The sequence below is a fragment of the Ursus arctos genome, unplaced genomic scaffold, assembly GCF_023065955.2.
Source record: "Ursus arctos isolate Adak ecotype North America unplaced genomic scaffold, UrsArc2.0 scaffold_10, whole genome shotgun sequence".
In the NCBI taxonomy this organism is placed as follows: Eukaryota; Metazoa; Chordata; class Mammalia; order Carnivora; family Ursidae; genus Ursus; species Ursus arctos.
The window spans coordinates 52279127-52301562 of NW_026622764.1; the positions used below are offsets into that span (position 1 = coordinate 52279127).

The window sequence follows — 22436 nt, forward strand, 5'->3', positions numbered from 1 at the left end:
TCACGCTGATTGATTTGCGAATATTGAACCACGCTTGCATCCCAAGTATGAATCCCACTTGATCGTGATGGATAATCCTTTTAATGTACTGTTGGATTCTATTAGCAAGTATCTTGTTGAGGATTTTGGCGTCCATATTCATTAGGGAGATCGGTCTGTAATTCTCCTTTTTGAGGGGGTCTTTGCCTGGTTTGGGGATCAAGGTAATATTGGCCTCATAGAATGAGTTTGGTAGCTTTCCTTCTGTTTCTATTTTTTGAAATAGCTTTAGGAGAATAGGTATTATTTCTTCTTTGAATGTTTGGTAGAATTCCCCAGGAAAACCGTCCGGGCCTGGAGTTTTGTTATTTGGAAGGTTGTTTATCACTGACTCAATTTCTTCATAATTAATTGGCCTGTTTAAGAAATCAATTTCTTCCTGTTTCAATCTTGGTAGTTTATAGGTTTCCAGGAAGGATTCCATCTCTTCCAGATTGCTTAGTTTATTGGCATATAGCTGTTGATAAAAATTTCTAATAATCCTTCCAATTTCAGTGGTGTTCGTCATGACCTCTCCTTTTTCATTCATAATTTTAATAATCTGGGTCCTTTCTCTTTTCTTTTGGATAAGTCTTGCCAGTGGTCTGTCAATTTTATTGATTCTCTCAAAGAACTAGCTTCTAGTCCTGTTGATCTGCTCTACTATACTTCTGGTTTCTGCTTGATTGATTTCTGCTCTAATCTTGGTCAGCTGCTTCCTCGTGCGTGGATTAGGCCTGTCCCTCTGTTGCTGTTCCAGCTTCTTGAGGTGAGAATATAAAGACTGCATTTTAGATTTTTCTATTCTTTTGAGTGAGGCTTGGATGGCTATGTATTTCCCCCTTAGGACTGCCTTTGCAGTATCCCATAGGTTTTGGACTGTTGTATTTTCATTCTCATTGGTCTCCATAAATTGTTTAATTTGATTTTTGATTTCCTGGTTTATTGAGTCATTCCTGAGCAGGAAACACTTAGTCTCCAAGTGTTTGAGTTTCTTCCAAATTTTTCCTTGTGGTTGAGTTCCAATTTCAGAGCGTTGTCGTCTGAGAATATGCAGGGGATAATTTCAATCTTTTGGTATCGGTTGAGACCTGTTTTGTGTCCCAGAACATGGTCTATTCTTGAGAATTTTCCATGGGCATTAGAATAGAATGAGTATTCTTTGGTTCTGGGGTGTAGTGTTCTAAATATATCTATGAGGGGGCGCCTGGGTGGCACAGCGGTTAAGCGTCTGCCTTTGGCTCAGGGCGTGATCCCGGAGTTCTGGGATCGAGCCCCACGTCAGGCTCTTCCTCTATGAGCCTGCTTCTTCCTCTCCCACTCCCCCTGCTTGTGTTCCCTCTCTCGCTGGCTGTCTCTCTCTCTGTCGAATAAATAAATAAAAAATCTTTAAAAAAAAAAAATAAATATATCTATGAGGTCCAACTCGTCAAGTATGGCATTCAAAGCCTTTGATTCTTTGCTTAGTTTTTGCCAGGGTGTTCTGTCTATTTCTGATAGTGGAGTGTTGAGGTCCCCTACTATTAATGTATTTTTATCTATATGTCTCTTTATTCTGGTTAAGAGTTGGCTTGTGTATCTTGCTGCTCCCCTGTTGGGAGCATATATATTTATAATTGTCACATCCACTTGTTGGGTACAACCTTTAAGAATAATATAGTGCCCTTCTGTGTCTCTAACTATAGTCTCTAGTTTAAAATCCAATTTATCTGATATGAGAATTGCTACCACAGCTTTCTTTTGAGGTCCATTTGCGTGAAAGATGGTACTCCCTCCCCTTACTCTCAGTCTGAATGCATCTTTGGGTTCAAAATGAGTCTCTTGTAGACAGCAAATGGATGGGTCATTTCTTTTTATCCAATCTGCAACCCTGTGGCGTTTATGGGAGCATTTAGGCCATTTACATTGAGACTGATTATTGAGAGAGATGATTTTAATGATGCCATGTTGCCAGTAAAGTCTTTGTTTGTATTGGTTGTGACTTTCTTTTGTGTATCACTCTTGGGGCCTTTTTACCTTTATAGAACCCTCCTTAATATCTCCTGTAGGGCTGGTTTCGTGGTTACGAAATTAGTTAATGACTGGCGATTCTGAAATGTCTTTATTTCTCCATCAATTCTGAATGACAGCCTTGCTGGATAAAGGATCCTTAGCTGCATGTTTTTCTCTGAAAGAGCTTTAAAAATGCTCCCCCAACCCTTTCTCTCATTCCAGGTCTGTGTAGACAGGTCTGACGTAATTCTGATGCCTTTGCCTTGGTACATGAAAAATTTCTTTGCCCTGGCCACTTTCAATACTGTATCCTTGGATCTAATATTTGCGAATGCACTATGATGTGACGTGGTGTAGGTTTGTCATGGTTGAGCTTGGGAGGGGTCCTCTCTGCCTCTTGGACATGAATGTTTGTTTCCCTTGCTAGATTAGGGAAGTTTTCAGCTGCAATTTGTTCAAATATCTCTTCTAGACCTCTGTTTTTCTCCACCCCCTCGGGGATGCTGATGATTCTAACATTGGATCGTTTCATTGAGTCAGTAATCTCCCGTAACCTACATTCGTGGGCATGGATTTTTTTAAGACCAGCTTCTATTTTCGTTTTTTCCTCTATTAACCCATCCTCCAATTCACTAACCTGTTCTTCTGCTTCAGTGACCCTGGCCGTCAGAGCCTCTAGTTTTGCCTGCATTTAGCTCATAGAATTTTTAATTTCTGTCAGATTCACTCCCATTTCTGTCCTTAGGGATTCTATATTCTCAGTAACCTTTTTGTTAATACTTTTTTCAATTCTACTCATCATTTTGACCATCGTTACTCTGAATTCCATTTCTGATAATTTGGTTACAACCATATCCATTATTTCTGTGGCAGAGGCCACAGACTCACTGTCTTTTCTTTGCTGGGGGAGGGGAGGCTTCTCCTTCTTGTCATTCTGATGAGGAGAGGTTTCAATTAATTTTTTTAAATTACACTTATAAATGGCTATATCATTGAAAAAAAAAGAACAGAAGGTTATTCAAGTAACTGTCTCTGCCAAAAAATTGAAATAATTAAGCCTTTCATTTTCAATAGCACTTTTTGGTTTTTCACAGGTCCAATGCTAAATGATAAGTATGACAGCCTTTCAAATCTGGATGAGGTGATTATTTCTTTAGGAACTGAGGATAGACAGACCTGGAAAAGTGGTCATAATGGTTTTCTTCAGAACTAAGAATAAAAGAACCAGGTAAAAGAGATGAATTTTCTCTAATACATGTCTACAGGAAGCTCAGCCCTTTAATTCAGAACAAGATTATTTTAATTTTTAATAGTTTAGGACATAATAGACAAGTTAATTAAATTAGCTCACTTTGCTCAGACTATCATAATATTAATCCATTGTTACTTTTGGTAAAGCATATCACTATAACTTTTTTTTTTTATAATTTAGAAGCCAAGAGTACACAGTGGAACAGCACATTTAGAAGTAAATACCACCACTAAATTTTTAAAACCTTTCCATTTTATTGAATTGGGTTTTATTTAAAATTTGTTCTCTCCTTTTATCTTTGTAATTATTGTGTCTAAAATATTTGTGTTCCTTAACTCTGATCTGTGTATGTTCTGTTTGTAATATTTAAACATACAAATTTTATTTTAGTACTCCATTCAAAAGTTATCCCATGTATTCCGATAAGGGAAATTTAAAATGTAGGTTACAAAAGGTTAATTTTATGTATAAATACCATTCTTATTCAGTTATCTTTATCCAAGAAAAGCAGTTCTTCATCTGTAAAACCTTTATGAGAGTTAACTGTGCATATACCGGAGGTAAAGGAGGGGATTTGGGACAATAATTTGTGGTTAAATTCAATGTTTTAATCCAGCTGTTGGGAGTTGCCTATGAAACACCTGTCTTCAGAGCTTTGCTTCCTTTTTACTCTAATTAATTATATACTTATTGATTTAGGGAGCTGGAAGATTCACCTCTCCACATAAGGCACTTCCTGAATTAGAATCTTTTTAAAGAGATATTTGACATCTCATACAGCCCCAACCCTTTTAGTAGCAGGTAATCACTGGTATAAAAGCACCAGTTAAACCTGATATTCACCTCTGTTCCACATATACCATGTGTTTACATATCCACTATTGTTTATCTGCAGTATAGCCTCATTTTCCAAATCTAATCTAGCCCGATCTCCTTTTCCAGGAGGCAAAAAAATCAACTTGTAAATTAATCTCTCCATCGTAACCCTCAAAGAGTATCTTCAGGGCTTGGCAGTATATGGGAGGTTTTGTGTGTTGGCTCACACAGCCTGACAGGAAGTCTGCACTGAATTTACCTCCCAGGTCCCTCTGTTACACCAGGAAATACATCCCAGAACATTCATTGGATTGTCTTCATTCACCTGTCTCTTGTCTTGTGTTATTTAACCCTAAGAAGAGATCATACCATTCAGAATAGACATACCTTCATTCTATACTTAAAAATTGGAATTTGACACAGCTTTGTATTTTGTTTTTTAAATATGATCCAGCTATTCTCTATAAGCGAAGCATTGACAATCACCCGCTCACTGGCCAGTGCTCCACTTTGGGTCATCTGAAGTTGATTACCGTCATCCTTGGAGGATGGTTTAAAATGCCAGTGAAATTGTGAACTAATTCAATGACATGCCCATTGTTCCACTCATTTAGGCAAGTGGGTTTCTGAACAGGGAAGCATTTCATGTATTTCTGACCATACTAAATTAACTCAGGAAATGTAAGGATTAGACCCTTTGTTGTTTATCTCTACATCTCAGCTGTCATCCTGGGATGCAAGACCCCCCCAGAGTCTTTTTGATCATGAGAGAACTTGTGACCATTCCGAAGAAGCTAAATTAACTATTGTTAGGTCACAGGGATTTGGAAGCTAGAGCATATTCAGTGGCATTTGTGGTATTGCCTTTGTAGAACTGATATCCTTAATTATAGGTAGCAGGTGGAGCTCTGGGTGAATGAATGACCTTGGAGGGTCCCGTCCTCAAGCTGGCTTGGTGTTATCACAGCTACAAGGCAATCACTGTCCATCAGTTCCAGGTCAGCCTGCAATGCTGCCCAGGGGCCTGGGCTATTACAAGGTTGCTGGCTCAGCTTGAAGGCCTAATTTCCCTACTCCCAAGCACAAATAAACAAGGGAGAAGCTCCTTGCCTTCTAGAGTGTTAAGTACTTGAGTGCTGACAGAAGCTACCATTTCCTGGATTTGGTAGAGCTGGAAAAGAAAGGCACTCTGGAATATAAGACATGGAAGACTCAGTGCCTGGTGAGGATAAGAAACAGGCCAAGTCACAGGAAGACAAATACTGCATGACTGCACTCATGTGAAGTATCTAAAATAGTCAAATTCACAGAATCAAGGAGTGGAATGGTGGTTGCCAGGGGCAGGCGAGGGGGAAGTGGGGTGTTGCTAATCAGCAGACATAAAGTTTCACTGAAGCAAAATGAATAAACTCTAGAGAGCTATACAACATTGTAACTGTACAATACTGTACTGTACATTTAAATATTCGTTTAAGGTACGGTCGGTCTCAAGTTAAGTGTTATCACAATAAAATAATATTTAGAACATAAAACAACAGAGGCAGATTTGTCAATACTTATTTAGTATCCTTAATATAAGAATCCTTATCAACAATTCTTAAAGCATGACTCAGGCCTGGGGAATAGAAAATAACAAGAAAGATGGTTCTCTTTTCAGAATAAGAATTCTCTGCCTTCAGAGAATGCTGGATGCCTCTTTAGCCCACATCGCTATTGTGAAATGCTTTTCTCATCTACAGAATACTGTGGTTTACAGTTTACCTGAAGCTTGTTATTGTCCCTCTACCTAATAACCCACTTTTATGATTTCTTCTGGAAGAGTTGCATTGATGGAGATAGAGTGTAACACCTGAAATAATAGGATTTTACAGGAAATAATGTAAATGAAGCCTTTTGCCCTTAATGACCCATAATAAAATGCTCTTGTTACCAAGCTCTGCAGGCGAACCCAGTGCAGGTTGCCATGGAAACGCCCAGCTGCGCCTCCACACTGTTGCTTAATGATCAGTGTGATGTCAGGCTCTTGAGATAACCACAAGCTTAGACAAATCTTTACAGCCACAGTGACAGTCCACTCGGGACTTGAGTCATGTCTGGGTGAGGGCTCCTGTGTCCAGGTATAATTAAAATACGTTCAGACCTGTGATTGGAAATGCTTTCAGCAGAGAATTAGGTCACCTTTGAAATTCTCCATTCACTTTCATTTCTCCACATGATTGCCCAGTTGGAAGTGAGCCAGAAACAGGGTAGCCACAGCACATTACTGAAGATGATGCTTCACATGCCTGTGGCCAGGCTTACCCTTTGCATGGGTGGATGAGTGGCTGGTTGACTTGGTATAGACCAAAAAAAAAAAAAAAAAAAAAAAAAAAAAAAGACATCATGAAGACCTTTTTGTTCCTTCTTCTCATGTTCCCTGCATCTACCTTTCACCATGACTGAGGCTAAAGTTCTATTACTCATTACTTTGATTTAGACCACAAAGTCAAGCCCTTTTACCCAGAATATAATTCTCAACATTTATTTATTATCTAGAAGGAAAAGAAAAACCCTAGGAAATCTGTCCTTTTCCTTCCCTCCTTTTATTTTCCTTTCTCCCTTCCGCTCTCTCTTAAACCTGTTTATTACGTACCTATTATCTGCCAGGCTATTACCAGAAACACATCCTTGCCCTCTAGGAACCCACAGGTTATTAGACAGGGACATGGCATGTAAGCAAATGCATAAGCTGAAGAGACAGAGGTGTCCACACGGCCCAGATGGATAAATCTACCTGAGGGAGAGCAGGACGGGCTGGGAGATGAGGGATATTTGGGTTAATTTTGAAAGGAAATTAGAGGGATTAAGCGAACAAGGTAGAAGGGAAAATGTGAGGAAAGAGTTGAAGGCGTGGAATGATCTTGGATGTTTGGGGAATTACAAGCAACTTAGAATGGTTAGATCTTTGGCCATGAGAGCAGTCAGGGAGAAATGGCATGTATTGCATGTCAAAGAGATTGACTTTATCTGCAGGCAAATAGGAGCTACTTAAGGTTTTAGGGAGAGAAGGCAGAGAATTATAATTGCCATTTTGGAAGATTTTTCTTCCAGAAAAGAAAAGCATGGACTTGAGAAAACATGAGGCATTTAAGAAGTTATTGAAATAGTGAGACTATAGAAGATATCTGTTGCATTCTGTCTTGTTTCATTAACATATTTGGGGGGGTCTGTCTAGCATCTACCTTTTGGAAGAGAAGTGCCCTGCCCTTAGCCCCTGGCACGCCCTCACAGGAGAAGTGGATATATGACTAAAAGTCAGCCTATTATTGTACCGTATCACTGTTCACTATGATTGGCCCAGGGGTGGTCACATAATCCAAGCAGCACAAATCAGATTCCTCCTGTGAAATTTCACTTATGGACTCCTGGACATAGGATTATTTTTCTTTCTTTCTTTTTCCCTCAAGATGAAAGAATATAGCTTTTGGCCTCCAGAGGCCATCTTTCCTGCTACACGGAGAGGGCTTTCTGGTCATTAGGCCAATAGTTAGAGGAAAATTCACTAACAGATGGGGAAACAGATTAATTGACATTATTTGAGACCCTAGAATCTAGAACAGAGATCTATGTCTAACTGTCTAATGTCAGTATACTAATGGACTTTCCAGTTACACACACCAACAAATTCCATTGTGCCTGAGTAAACTTGAGTTAGTTTCTTGTCACTTGTAACTGAATATTTCTTAAGGAACCAGGTAACAATGAGAAGCTGAATAGAAGCTGGAGAGGCTAGAGAGTGTGGTTTCAGACATATTAACTCTAGTGAAGTTAATTCAAGGATTGGAGAAGTGGACTGAATGAGAAGTGCTAACAGAGGCACCCACAAGGTCCTGGAGACACAGAGGTTGGACCCATTGGCCACAGACCTCCAGCTCCTGCAGGGAGTTGTGAAGCTTCTGCTTTGGGAAGTGGGTTGGTAAATACCATTTCTTCTTTTGATGAAGACTGTCTTCATTGGAGTGGCCTGATTTATAGGAAGTTTAGTCTTATGTTGAGTTGATTCTGTCTTCATGTCTCTCATTGGACATCATGGTTCTATTTGCCAGGCCCTTACAGAATATAGTGTCTCCTATAGAAAATCTTTCTCATATTTTAGTAAGACATTTGCAGGTCTCTTTCATCTTTCCCCTCTAGACATCCTGTCTCTAGGTCCCTTCCATTGTGCTTCATGGGACACAGTTTGGGTGGTTTTTAAAGTAACAGTTATCAGTATATAAAGTTACCTTATCAACTATTTGTTTATCTTCTGTTTTCACTGAACAGTCATCTCCATGTCAATGGGACCTTGTGTATCTTGTCCATCATTGATCCCTAGCACTGAAATAAAAGAAAGGATGTTTTGCTGTCATGAAGATACACTGCACTTAAACTATAAAAACAATTTCAATGGAAAATAAGTTTAGACTGACATAGCTTGATATTAAAGAACCTATACTGGCTTCTGGTGATTGCCAGGTCCTTTTCTATAGGTGCCTCATCCTCCCTCTGTGGATAGAATGTACTGTGAGCCCTCTTGTGGACACTGGTGGGGGATAAGAATTTATAGGAGTTAATTGTGAGACTGCATTGACCTTTCAGGTTGCTGAGCCAATCAGAATTCATGGGGGGAAGCTGGAGTAGAGAAGCAGCTACAAAAACTGCAGAGGGCATATTTTTAAAGCCTATTGTTAGACTATAGAAATTTTCATTTTGCTTAAAGAACATCACACGTGCAGTGACTATTCAAATTGTACCCATTGATGATTGCAATGAAGGTTATTCAAGATTTTGTCCTTTCTTTAATATGAGAATTATTTCTGGCAGACAGTTCATCTTAGGTTTGGGCAAGAGGATTACAATGGAAAAGGCAGGAAGTAGGGATGGGAGCCTAACTGTGCTCTGCATTCCAGTCTAGGGCCCTATTTGAGAATGTTAGTTACATAAGCACTACTTTCTCTCTGTGCCATAGTAATGATTCTGGAACACTATGAAGGGCTTTTCTTAGATCTCGGTGTCCTTTAAAAACCAAAGAGCATATGGCAATAGGCCAAGCCAATAGCCCCTTTTGACATAAAACAGCATGGTCCTTCTGTATCAAGTGCTTTCAACCAGAATCCACTGGCATAGTCACATTTCCTTGAATTGTACAGGACATTTAATAACAACCACAGTATCTCCTACATGATTTATGGCTGCCTCTTCTCTGTGGGTTTTGGCAAGAAGAAGGGAATTCAGACTTGGCTATATATGGGCCAATTCAATAGGCTTGTAGTTTCATTTTATTCAAGCTAATTTGAGGAGGCTGTCACTTTCCTCAAATCTGTGGCCGTTAGCATGATTACTATTACATCTCTACTATCACATTCCTACTCTCTATAGGCTGTAAATTAGGAATGGATAAAAATGCAGACAGATTACAGAGATGTTATTTTTTCTCATATTGAGACGTTTTAGGCACTCTTAAGTGGTTAACTGAAAAATGTTCCCCAAACTTTACTTTTGGCTTTGTAACGTATATTTTTCCCTCACCCTTCTACCCTCTTTCTTTCTCTTCAGAAAACACTCAGAAAAGCATGAGCATTTTAGGGTCAGAATATCATTATAAAGCAAATTACTACTAAAATGAGCTAAGTGGTAACCTCATAGTCTTAAAGGGTCCCTGCCGTGTTCTGTGTGTTGAATCGATTGCTGAAAAATGACTAATCTGTAGGAGAGCTATTAATTATGTAATATTTCACAGTCCTTTTGGGGATAGGGACTAAGTTTAACTAATTCTATGAGTACGGTCCTTAATGGTACCAAGTGCCTCAATGTGTCCTATTTGAGTAAAAATGATGAATAATAATAATAACCCCATAAACATTTGCTGACTGATGTGTTTATGGTTTCAGTGAAGTCACTCTTGGTTCATTACGAAACTGCTTCCCCATTTCTCCACCAGATGGCAGAAGAAGGGCCAGATTATTGAGTTTGAGATATCTTTGATTCTTAGATATTAAATATGAGATGTTACTCAGAGGTAGGAAAAAATGCTGAAATATATTGCTATAATTTTATTTTTATTATACTTCCTATGTAGGAATATCTTGAAATAAAGAAAGGATTGTGAAGAATTTAGATGCTAGGTTGGAGGTTAAAATTAAGCTAGGGATTATGGACTGAGGAATGTAATAATATTCTTTCTGGCATCCTTATAAAGTGAGCAATAGGGACAAGAAAATTACTCAGTGAAAGTTTTTCACCCATCTTCTCTTACCCATTGCTGCAATGGCTCTAGGCCTTACAGGAATTACATTCTCTACTTCTATTTAGCATTAATTTTGAGGATAAACCCTGAAAATTCATCTCACAGGAGAGTTAAAATGTATGAGGAAATAAAAAGGGTTAAGGGACCAAGGGCCATCAGCTGACAGAAAGAAGGGCTTGAATTCGTATAGCCGAAACATGTTTCACATCTTGGGACTTTCAAGTATTACCCAATTTGTTTCCCAGTTCTTAAACTGGGAAAAATATTTTATTATACCTATATAGATGTATTTAAAGGGGAGATTTGTAAAAGATGGTGTGTCTCAACCAAAAAACAACTTCATTGACCTCCATTCTCATTGGCATGGCTCATCCATATCTGAAATCCAAATCATTGCTCATGATTTACGTAGTCTGTCTTTTGAGATAAATGGCCAATAGATTACAGTTTAGAGAGAAAAGGGAATGAGTTGAAAGAGACCGTTTTGAGAATATTCTTTTTAGGTAATAACCTGCACGCTAGAAATGGAAAATTAACTTAAGGCAGTCGTTCTAAAATTTTTAAATCCATATGTGAGAAGAGTATTTTAAGAAGCACACACATATTTATGATATTTTATTGCTCAGCCACTCTGTTTTCTGAGGCTTTGGCTTTAACCTTTTCTAGTCACCATGGCAACAAGGACACAAATACATCCATACCATGCACTGGATCTATGAGGAAGAATTTCCAACTGTATACATAGTATGAATATTTGACCTAAGCATTGCAAAGAGAATTTAATGTAGTTTTAAATATAGTAAATTGTCTGAGTGAGTCATAAACTGGAAATAGTGTACATGGTTAGGAAAATGTAGTCATAAATGAACCAAGGGAAAACAGTGTTGGATTTCTCCTTTCTAGAAACTCCATCTTGCCTTCCCACATGTCACTTGCTGATGTAAAGAATATCATGGGAAACTTGAAGAAAATCATCCTAAAACTTAATTTTTCTCCTTTTCAAAATCCAAGCCTAAAATAAATTATATATTTTTAGGCAAATCATAAACCTGTAATCTGAGACATTGGTCTTGCAAAAACACTGCACTTCCAATTACTGGCTGTAAATTTCTTTCCTAAAAACCCTTCTAAAATATTCACTCTGTGTTTTGAAGGAAGAAAACAGATGCTGAAATTTCACCCCTATAAGCTTTGACTACTGGCTAGGGTGCTCTTCACACAGAATCCTGTGAAAGTAGGGAGAGTGCATAGATTTACAGTGGAATAAATTCTGTCCTGGACTTTGTATTCAAAGTCTTGGGAAAAAGCAAATAACAATAATATCAGCAGTGAGATGCGTGTGCGCTGGGGAGTTTTCTTGGGTAGGGGTGAAGAGCCACAGAAGAGAAGCAGGGAAGTGTGAATGCCAGAGACACAAAGAGAAGCCCCTGCAGGGAGCCTTGAACTGATGCTTAATAAATGCTTTTTGATTTGACTGAATGATCAAAGTGTGGTGTTAGTGCCAGGCATCCATAGCACCATCACCTACGAATGCCTTTGGCAATCCAAATCTTGGTTTATTTGGGGGAATCAGACTGTCCTAAGAGATGCCATTCCCCTGGGCTCTATGTGAACGAGCAGGGACACTTCGTGCTTGAGCCACATTTCTCCATAGAAAGCCCGTATTGAGGACTTGCCCTGTGAAGAGAAGTCTGGGTGTATTTTTGAGATTCTGTGGGGGTTGCTGCAACTCAGCACCTCAGTTTTCTGATGTCGAAAATGAAGATAAAAATAATAGTAAGTAATAACATTTATGTACAAGGTCTAACTCATAACACTTTGTGATGCTAAAGAGAAGATTTCACACGGCCACTGTAAAAAATTAAGGTTGTTTTCATCAGAACCTTCTCCTGCTAGCATCCATCAAGGAGATGGCGTAGCTGAGTGGAAAGAATGTTGGCCTGGGAGGCCAGAGAAGCAAATCTGAGTCCCAGCTGGGCAGGGACCAGCTGTGAGACCTGACAAAGCCTCTCAGCCCCTCTGCTGTTCAGTTGTCTCAATGGCAAAATTACTATGCTGATCTGGAGGATCGTCTACCTAATATTCTATTATTCTAGAGAGAATTAAAAAAGGGATTGAGAGCCCAGGTCAGTTTTACTTCTGACTTCCTTAGATAGCCCTCTAGACATCTTGAAATGGAGGGAGGAATCTACATTCAAATTTGAGAAACCAGAATAAAAGCTAATACATTTTACATGCCCAGAAACATGGCCCTTGGGTGGGAAGGAGAGGAAGGCAATTGATACACAGCTAATGTCCACCCTATCTCCTCTCTTGACCTGCCCTGGCCACACACATCTCTCCAGATGAACCATGTGAGATGGCCAGCAACCAAATAGCCAGGTGCACAGAGAGCATGGAGATGGAGGAGGGCAAAAAGAAAAGAGGTTTTTCTGGGTCCGGGGTAAATAGAATTTCTTTGGTATTGAATGGAAACGATAGGTATTACTATTGGTTACTCAAGTTTGGCTTTTCAGACTTCCAATACTCGCAAGACTTTTCCAATTAAAAAAAAAAGGGAAGTGTACACACGCATATGCATGTGTATATGCATTTCCAAATCATATTCCACAGAAGAATCCCACAAAAGGGCTCCTCTCCTCCCCAGTGTCCCCTGGCTCTTACTCTTACCTTCTACATCTTACACTTTGTCTTTCACCATAAGGCATAAAACTGATGGCAACACCCTCTTCTAGATGTTCTTCTTGATGCAAACACTCCCTTCACCCTGCCCTCTGCTCTAGTGCTCCCACCACTACAAGAAGTAAGGACAGAACTTGAGAATTCTAACTAGTTTGAGAAATTGTAAACACCCAAACTTTTTACATTTGCTACTGTTTCCATGACAGATTTTTCTTTTCAGGAGAAAGGAACATTTCTAAAAGATCAAAATTAAATCCCTTTGAAGAATCAAAAAGGATGGTGGCTCTGGGAAAGTATTAAAATGGAATAACACTATATATATCTAAAATTGTAACATTTATGAAATTCCTAAGCACTTCAAATCTGCTACGTTTAAAACCCAATCTTCTCCTTGTGTGTTTCTTTCTATTGGCACAGAAAAGGAAAGTATCTCTTTAACTCTTCAGTGATACAATAACATTTGGATTCATTGAAGGAAATCATTGCTGAGTGAAGTATTTCATGCTGAAGAGGTAGGTAATCGCTATTTTGGCACAGAACAGAGAAGTTATATCTATATATATGTGTGTATATATAAATACAATTATGTATACTTACATTATTATATATTAATATTATATTATTATATATATAAAAACTTATTCAGACAAAATTCCTCTTGTGTGTTACTCACACAAGAATGTTACCACCATCAATCTATTTGCCAATTCTTTATATAATCTCAATATCAGTTTTGGTTCTCTTTCTAGAAACTGTTGTGAAATGTTATGTGATGGATTTTAATTCGTATCTGAAAAGGATATTCCTCCTTGGCCAAAATAGACAGGATCAGACACTTTGGGAAGATTTGGTTGAGAATACATAGGAGGCTGCCACCACAACAGACACACACACACACACACACACACACAGTATGTTAACAGCAACAGCGAAAACAACTCCCCTCTCTTCAGTCCTCATCTTATGCTTCTCTTCCTGATCTGCCACAAGTGCAATTAGAGATAATGTAAGAGAATGTGATAAAATAAGAATGGGAGAAAATTCCCATTCTTGGTCATATTCTCATATAAAGCAGCCCATCATCAATTATGAACAACTCTGAATGAGTTTACCATAGTCTCTGGCCCTGACAAAAAAAGACAAATAACTTGTTCTGAAACACCTTGTCCCTAAAAGAGACATGTGGAATGTTAGGAGAAAACATTGTGGGAGTAAGGAGAGCATGGACAGAAGGAAGAGAGAGAAGGGGTTGAAGAAAAACGTCACAGTATCATATGGAGTCTAACAGGATGGGCTCCTTCACTGAATGTTTGTTTTGTATGCCTGAGTCACTTATTTAATCTCCATGAACCTCAGGCTATTCACCTGTAAAAAGAATAAAATATCTACACGACTGGATTATTTTAAGAATTATGTTAAATTGTAAGTACAAAGCATATCATACAATTCTCTTAAAAATAATTTATTTTCATTAATTTATAATGAAAGGATAACAATTATGCCCGTATAATCATGGAAAAAGTTTGAAACATTTCTTGTTTGAGGGATAGTAACTACAATGGTTTCTTATTCTAAAAAAATTGAACATGTGGAGGGTAAGTATCTGTAGAACAATGTATAACATAAATGCCCAACAATAGAGAAACAAAAAGCAAAGTATGGCAGGTTTGTGCTACGAGAGACACCTTTAGATAGATATACCATGCAAACAGTAATAGAGAGGTGGAATGGCTGTACTAATATCAGACAAAATAGACTTTAAGACAAGGAATATTCTTAGAGAGAAAAAGGTAATGATAGTAGTAATGATAGTAATCTTAGTAATGATAAGAAGGAAGCAGGGATTATATAACAATTTAAATGTAAAGCTCCTCACGACCAAGCCATAAAATACATAGAGCAAAAACTGACAAAATGATAGTAGAAATAGACAAATCAATAATTATCGTTGGAGATTTAAATACTTCTCTCTCAACAATTGATAGGACGAGAAAGAAAATCAGTAAGGAAGATTTGAACAATATCAACCAACTTGACCTAGCTGACCCACATAAGCACACTATCACCAGCCACAGGGTACACATTCTTTTTAGGCCCATGTAGAAAATTTCCGAGTATATTGGGGCGCCTGGGTGGCACAGCGGTTAAGCGTCTGCCTTCAGCTCAGGGCGTGATCCCGGCATTATGGGATCGAGCCCCACATCAGGCTCTTCCGCTATGAGCCTGCTTCTTCCTCTCCCACTCCCCCTGCTTGTGTTCCCTCTCTTGCTGGCTGTCTCTATCCTGTCGAATAAATAAATAAAATCTTTAAAAAAGAAAAAAAAAAGAGAATTTCCCAGTATAGATCTTAGGCCAAGTTCATAAAATGAATAATAATGAATTTAATAAGATTGAAGTCATACCAAGTATATTCTCTGATTCCAGTAAACCTAAATAAAAAATCAGTAGCAAAAAAAATCTGGAAAATCCTCAAATAATTGAGAATTTAACAGCACACTTCTAAATAACCCATGGGTCAAAAAAGAAATCACAAGAGAAATTAGAAAATATTGTGAACTAATTAAAAAACGAGAACAAACAATATCTAAGCTTATGGAACACAGCTAAAATAGTGCTTCGAGGGGAGCTTATAGCTATAAATGTTTATATTAAAAAAGAAGAAAGATCTAAAGTCGATAATCTAAGTTTCTATCATAAGAAGCTAGGAAAAGAAGAGCAAATCAAATTCAAAGGGAGTAGAAGGAAGGAAATAATAAAGATCTGGATGCAAATAAGTAAAATAGAAAATGCAAAGCAATAGAGAATTTCAATTACATTAAAATTTGGTTCTTTGAAAACAACAAAATTGATAAACCTCTACCTAGCCTGACCAAGGAAAGGTTGAAGCAGACAGAAATTTCCAAAATCAAGAATGAAAGAGACACATTAACACAGGCCATAAAGAGATTAAAATAACTATAAGGGAATATTATAAAAAACTTTATGCTAAAAGATTAAATAATTTAAATGAAACTAATTGATGAATTAATAGAGTCCTAGAAGTACACAAATTACTAAAACAGACTCATAAAGAATTGGTGACTCTGAATAGATGTATATTGAGTAAAGAAATTGAATTAAAACACAAAAATCTTTCCACATAGGAAAGCCAAGTCCCAAATGATTTTACTTATAAAATCTATCAAGCATTTAAAGGAAAAAAAAATAACACTAATTTTACAAAAACTCAAAAAATAGGGGAAGGAATACTTTTTCTACTGATAAAATGAGGCCAGTATTAACCTGATATCAAAGTAAGACATACATTGCAAGAAAAATAATTTGTTAAAACTATGGAATAATAACCCCCATGAGTACAGACACAAAAATCCTTAGCAGAACATCGGCAAATCAAATTCATCAATGTATGGAAAGGATTATAAACAATGAAAAGCTGGGATTTGCAAGAGTAAAGTTGAAAAATCAATCAATGTAATACATAATATTAAGAGGATAAAAGGCAAAACCCAACTCAATAGAGACAGAAAGAGAATTGAAAAAAAAAAAAAAGCCAATACCCATTCATGTTAAAAACTCCCAACAAACTAGAAAGAAAAGAGAAATTCCTTAACTTAATAAAGGGTATCTATAAAAGACTCACAGTTGGTATCACACTTACTGGTAAAAGACTAAATTCCTTCTTCCTTAGATTGGGAATATTTACTGTATTGGAGGCTCTAGCCAGTGAAGTAAGGCAAGAAAAAGAAGTTAAATGCATATAGATTAGAAAGGAAGAAATAAAATGTTTTATTCACAGATGAAATGATCTTTTGTGTAGAAAATTCTAAGGAAGCTAAGAAAAAGACTAAACTATTAATAGAGTTTAGCAAGGTCATAGGATACTAAATGAATATATACACAGCATTGTATTCCTGTATACTAGCAACAAACAATCTAAAATGTAATTAATAAAAATGCCATTCACAATAACAACAAAAAGAACAAAATACTTAGGAATAATTTTTTAAAAATAAGACTGCTCTATACATTGAAAATTATATTACTGAATGAAATGAAAGAAGATCTAAATAAGTAAGAAATATATTATGTTCATGGATTATAAAACTTGACATTCTTAAGATGTCGATTTTTTTCCAAACTGATCTAGAAATTCAAAATAGCCCCTACCAAAATCCCAGCTGGCTTCCTTTATTAAATATCAATAAGCTGATCCTAGGATGTATATATAAATGCAAACAACATAGAATAGTCAAAACAATTTTAAGATAAAGGAACAAAGTTGACTTAAACAGCTTGATTTCATGGGGCACCTGGGTGGTGCAGTCCTTAAGCTTCTGCCTTCGGCTTAGGGTGTGATCCCAGCATTCTGGGATCCAGCCCTGGATCAGGCTCCCCCTCTGGGAGCCTGCTTCTTCCTCTCACACTCCCCCTGCTTGTGTTCCCTCTCTCGCTGGCTGTCTCTCTCTCTGTCAAATAAACAAATAAGTAAAATCTTTAAAAGATAAAAAATAAACAGCTTGATTTCAAAAGTCAACACAAAGTAATAGTAGATAAGACAACAGTAGATAAGTGTGATATTGGCATAACGATAGACATAAAGATCAACAGTGCAGAATAGTCCAGAAATAAACCCTACATATATATGGTCAATATATTTTCAACAAATGTGCCAAGGTAATTCAATGGGGGAGATAATCTTTTCAACAAATGGAGCTCAATCCATTTGCAAAAACAAACAAACAAAACACCCCCTCACGAAAAAGACCTCCCCAAACTTTAAATCAATTATCATAGATGTGAATGTAAGAGCTAAAACTATGTCTCAAAAGATACACAGGAGAAAAATGTTTGTGATTTTGGGTTAGTAAGTGTTTCTTGGGTATGACATCAAAAGCACATCCATTAAAAATTTGATAAATTGGACTTCATCAAAATCAAAATTTTTTGTCCTTTACAAGAGATCACTAAGAAAATAAAAAGACAAGACAGAGACTGGGAGAAAATATTTACAAAACATTATCAGATAGAGGACTTTTATATAGAGTAAATAAATTTTACAATTCAATAAGAAGACAAATAACTCCCTTAAAAAATGAGCAAACTGGAAAGAAGAAAAAATGAACAATTTGAATATAAATTTCTCCAAAGAAGATATACAAGTAGCTAATAAACATATGAAAAGATGCTCAATGCCATTAGTAGGGATGCAAATTAAAACCACAAGATACCATCTCACGCCCACTAGAGTGGCTCAACTCAAGAAGACTGAAAATTCCAAGTGTTGGTGAGGATGTGGAAGAAGTGGAACCCTCATTCATTGCTGGTAGGAACAAATGGTGCAACTACTTTGGGAAACTCATAGCTTTTTAAAAGTTAAATAAAAACTTACCAAACAGCCAGCAATTTGACTCCTAGATATCTACCCAGGAGAAATGTGAACATATGTCCACATAAAAACTTATACGTGAATGGTCTAATGGTAGTGTTAGTATGCCAAAAAAAGGCAAATGTCCATCAACTGATGAATGCATAAAAGTAGTAAATCCTGACAATGGAATATTGCACAATAATAAAAAGGAATGGATTACTGACATATGGAACAACACAGTTGAACATCAAAAACATAATGCTAAGTGAAAGAAGCCAGACACATTAGACTATGATGATTACATTTATAAATGATTTCTGAGAAAGGCAATACTGCCTGGGATGAGGGAGAGAGCAAGGATGACTGCCAATAGTTCAAAGAAATTTTTCAGTTGATGGAAATGGGCTAAAACTGGATTATTTCTGAATTCTTATAGCATCTTTTGTCATAATCACCCAAACCTGGAAACTACAAGATATTCCTCAATAGGTGAATGGATAAACAAACTACGGTACATCTCTACAGTGGAATATTATTCAGCCATAATAAGAAATGTGCCAACAAAGCACAAAAAGACATGAATGTATCTTAAATGCATACGGCTTTATAAAAACAGCCAGTCTGAAAGTGCTATATACCATACGATTCCAACAATGTAACATTCTGGAAGAGGCAACATTATAGAAATAGTAAAATGATCAGTAGTCATCAAGGGTTCAGGCGTGTGGTGGGGGGCAGTGTTGAATATGTGAAGTATAAGAGATAGTTTAGGGTAGTGAAATTATTCTGTATGACACTGTAATTGTGGATATAGCACTATGCATTTGCCCAAACCCATTGATCTTTATAGCACAAAGAGTGAAACTTAGTTTATGTAAAAGTTTAAGAAACCATTTAGAATGTCAAGGGATACCAGGGAGGAATGTAGACTATCACAAGAGAATTGAACTGTGTTACAGTGTATGAAACAACCTCACTAAGGGAGGTGGGGAAAAGGTGCTGACATAAGTAATTTAGGGAATGAGCGGAATCCATAAGAATTAAAGGCAAAAGAAACTGTACATAAGCACTGTACTCTGGTTGGTAGTTTTACCCCATAAGGGTATGGCTTATTAATTCTGAAACTACTATACATATATACTGAAGTTGAACAATCAAGTAAATGGATAACAGATGGTGAAAGCCAGGTTTCTCACTGTGAGAGTGGAAGTTTACAAATAAGTAAGAGGAGGGAGCCACAATGATCCGAGTGATAATGGATTAGGGTTGGAGATATCAGTACAAACTCATGTTAGGTTAATATAGATAAAGATGGTTATATATCAAAATATTTTTAGATCTATGTAAATACATGGATTAATATATACACATATATTCCCTTGTTCTGTCAGCTGTGAGATCCCAGAAACATCAACACTCCATAGCAACAAGCACACCCACTACTCAGATCTTGGTTTCTCCAATAACACTCTCTAATAAGAGGAGCCAGGACTCCTTGGAGAAATGGCTGATTCTAGGGCTGAAAGAGGAAATGAGACTAGAGCATCTTACAGTGCCGGGAAGCGTTCAAAAGCCAGAAACCAAAACAAAGTAAACAAAGTCCCATAATGAGGGAGATATTACAAAGGGGTACAGGAGCCAACTGAGAACGCTCCCGATGTCCAAAGCTGGAACAATTTGGGCAAAAACTCAAAGTACTATTGGATTATAACCCAAAGTATGAGAGAAATACCCATGTGTCCATACTGATATAAATAATTGAATAAATAATAATTGGGATGGAGAAGAAATATTTTCCACACATAAGAATTCCAAATCATTTATGTAGATACTCCATCCTCAAGGAAGTAGGGCATAACTCCTCGTTCCTTAAGTGTGGCCGTGTAGTCTGCACACAGGGCCTTCCTTCAGAAGAGTAGTGTGAAAAGGAGGAATAAAAAAGTAACTTCACAGTACAGAAGCCTGACAAACACTGCCTCAGCCAGGTGATCAGGGTGAAGAGCAGCAATGATAAATCATGTTGAGAGAATGCACCCTTAATATGACATGATGAAAATGGTACTTTGTCTCTATGGTTTTTCTCTTTAAAACCCAGTCTCACCATGAGAAATATCAGACAAATTCCAACTAAGGGACATCCTATAAAATATCTGACCAGTACTCCTCAAAACTATCAAGGTCATCAAAAACAAGGACAATCTGAAAAACTGTCACAGCTAAGAGAGGCCTAAGGAGACATAATGAGTAAATGTAATGTGGTATCCTGGATTGGACCCTGGAGCATAAAAAGGACATTAGGTAAAAACTAAGGAAAATGAACTGAATTATAGACTTCATTTAATAATAATGTTTCAATGTTGGCTTACTAATTGCAACAGATATGTAAGAAATTAATGACAGAGGCAACTGGGTGCAGGATATATGGGAACCCTCTAAACTACCTTCACAAGTGTTCTACAGATCTAAAGATGAAAACTCTCTCTCTCTTCTGCAGTATTACAGGACTGATCAGAGAAGATCTATATAGAAAGTCTGGGATAAAATTAACTGATATCACACAGATAACGTTCCAGAAAAATGTGTACCATTGGCTGTGTGCTGGCTTAGTGCTAAAGTGGCAGCCAGAAAAAGTTTTGAGTTAGTATTATCATTGTTACATATTTGGCAGAAATATCCATTATTAGCAGCTGAAAAAACATGACATGGAACTCTTGAACAGAACTGAAGAGGAAAATACAAACTCCCTCAACCTGGTTTTCTGTATGCAGCTGACATCTCCTATGGAACAAAGAGCTGGATTTTTCTTTTTAGAACCTGCAAGACTTCTTTTAGGAAAATCTAGCCTTTATAACTATACAATGCTTCCCAATGCTCAAAGCCCTCTTAACTCATTACATGCCTAAAAGGACTCTGTAAAATGAGTTTTGTTGTTACTATCTAGAGAAAGAAATAGGTTTGGAGATGGTGAGTGATTCGCTCCAAATACATATTTAAAAAGCAATGGAATTGGAATTTAAACCTGCTCTTGCAAATTAAAATCTAATACTCTTTCTGGGGCATGTAGGTGGTTCAGTCGGTTAAGTGTCTGCCTGGGGCTCAGGTCATGATCCCAGCACGTCAGGCTCCCTCCTCAGTGGGGAGTCTCCTCCCTCTCCTCCCCCCCACTTCTGCTCTCTATCTCACTCACTCTCTCTCTCAAATAAATAAATAAAATCTTTAAAAAATATATACAGTTTGAAAAAAAAATTCTAACACCGTTTCTACCACTAAATGTGGCTTGAGGAAGCCTTGGTCCTGTTCTTTGGCACATGTCAGCAGACAGCAGGCATCTAGAACAAGATGTCACCTGTTGAGGGGCGCCTGGGTGGTGCAGTCGTTAAGCGTCTGCCTTCGGCTCAGGACGTGATCCCAGAGATCTGGGATCGAGCCCCACATCAGGCTTCTCCGCTAGGAGCCTGCTTCTTCCTCTCCCACTCCTCCTGTTTGTGTTCCCTCTTTCGCTGGCTGTCTCTCTCTGTCAAATAAATAATAAATAAAATCTTAAAAGAAGAAATTAAAAAAAATAAAAATAATAAAAATAAAAAAGATGTCGCCTTTTGAGTGAGGGCACCAAAAGTGGGCTTTGGCCTTCTAAATGTGCACTGCTACAAAGAACTGGGAAATTCTTCCAAGCATCACCAAATATCAATTCCAGTCATTTATTTTCTATTTGCCCCACAGATGCTTTCACTGTCTCTGCTTCCTATTTGAGTCTGATCAGACTTTTAGGTCTCTAACTCCTGCTCAGTTGGTGAGAAGTTGCTCTATGCCTTAATCAATTCTGCTTCCATACTATAATTCAGCTTTTTAAAAAAGTTAGCTTTTTTTGTAATAACATTTAAGTTCTACTCTCTTAGCAAATTTCAATTATATACTACCGTGTTATCAACTATAGCTACCATGTTTTACATTAGATCCTCAGACCTTATTCCTCTCACAGCTGAAAATCCTGCCTTAAACTTTTTACTTACCTGTTTCATGCTGAGACCCTGGTCCCTATCCCT

General features: G+C 37.4%; 1 protein-coding gene across 1 annotated transcript in view; it reads left to right on the top strand.

Moving 5' to 3' along the window:
- The window catches only part of LACC1 (laccase domain containing 1), a 153892-nt gene extending 140354 nt beyond the window's left edge, over positions 1–13538 (top strand). Inside the window, exon 10 of the transcript XR_003314433.4 lies at positions 13443–13538. The gene's annotated coding sequence lies outside the window, so the exon portion shown is untranslated. The remainder of the gene's footprint in view (positions 1–13442) is intronic.
- The last annotated feature ends 8898 nt before the right edge of the window (positions 13539–22436 follow it).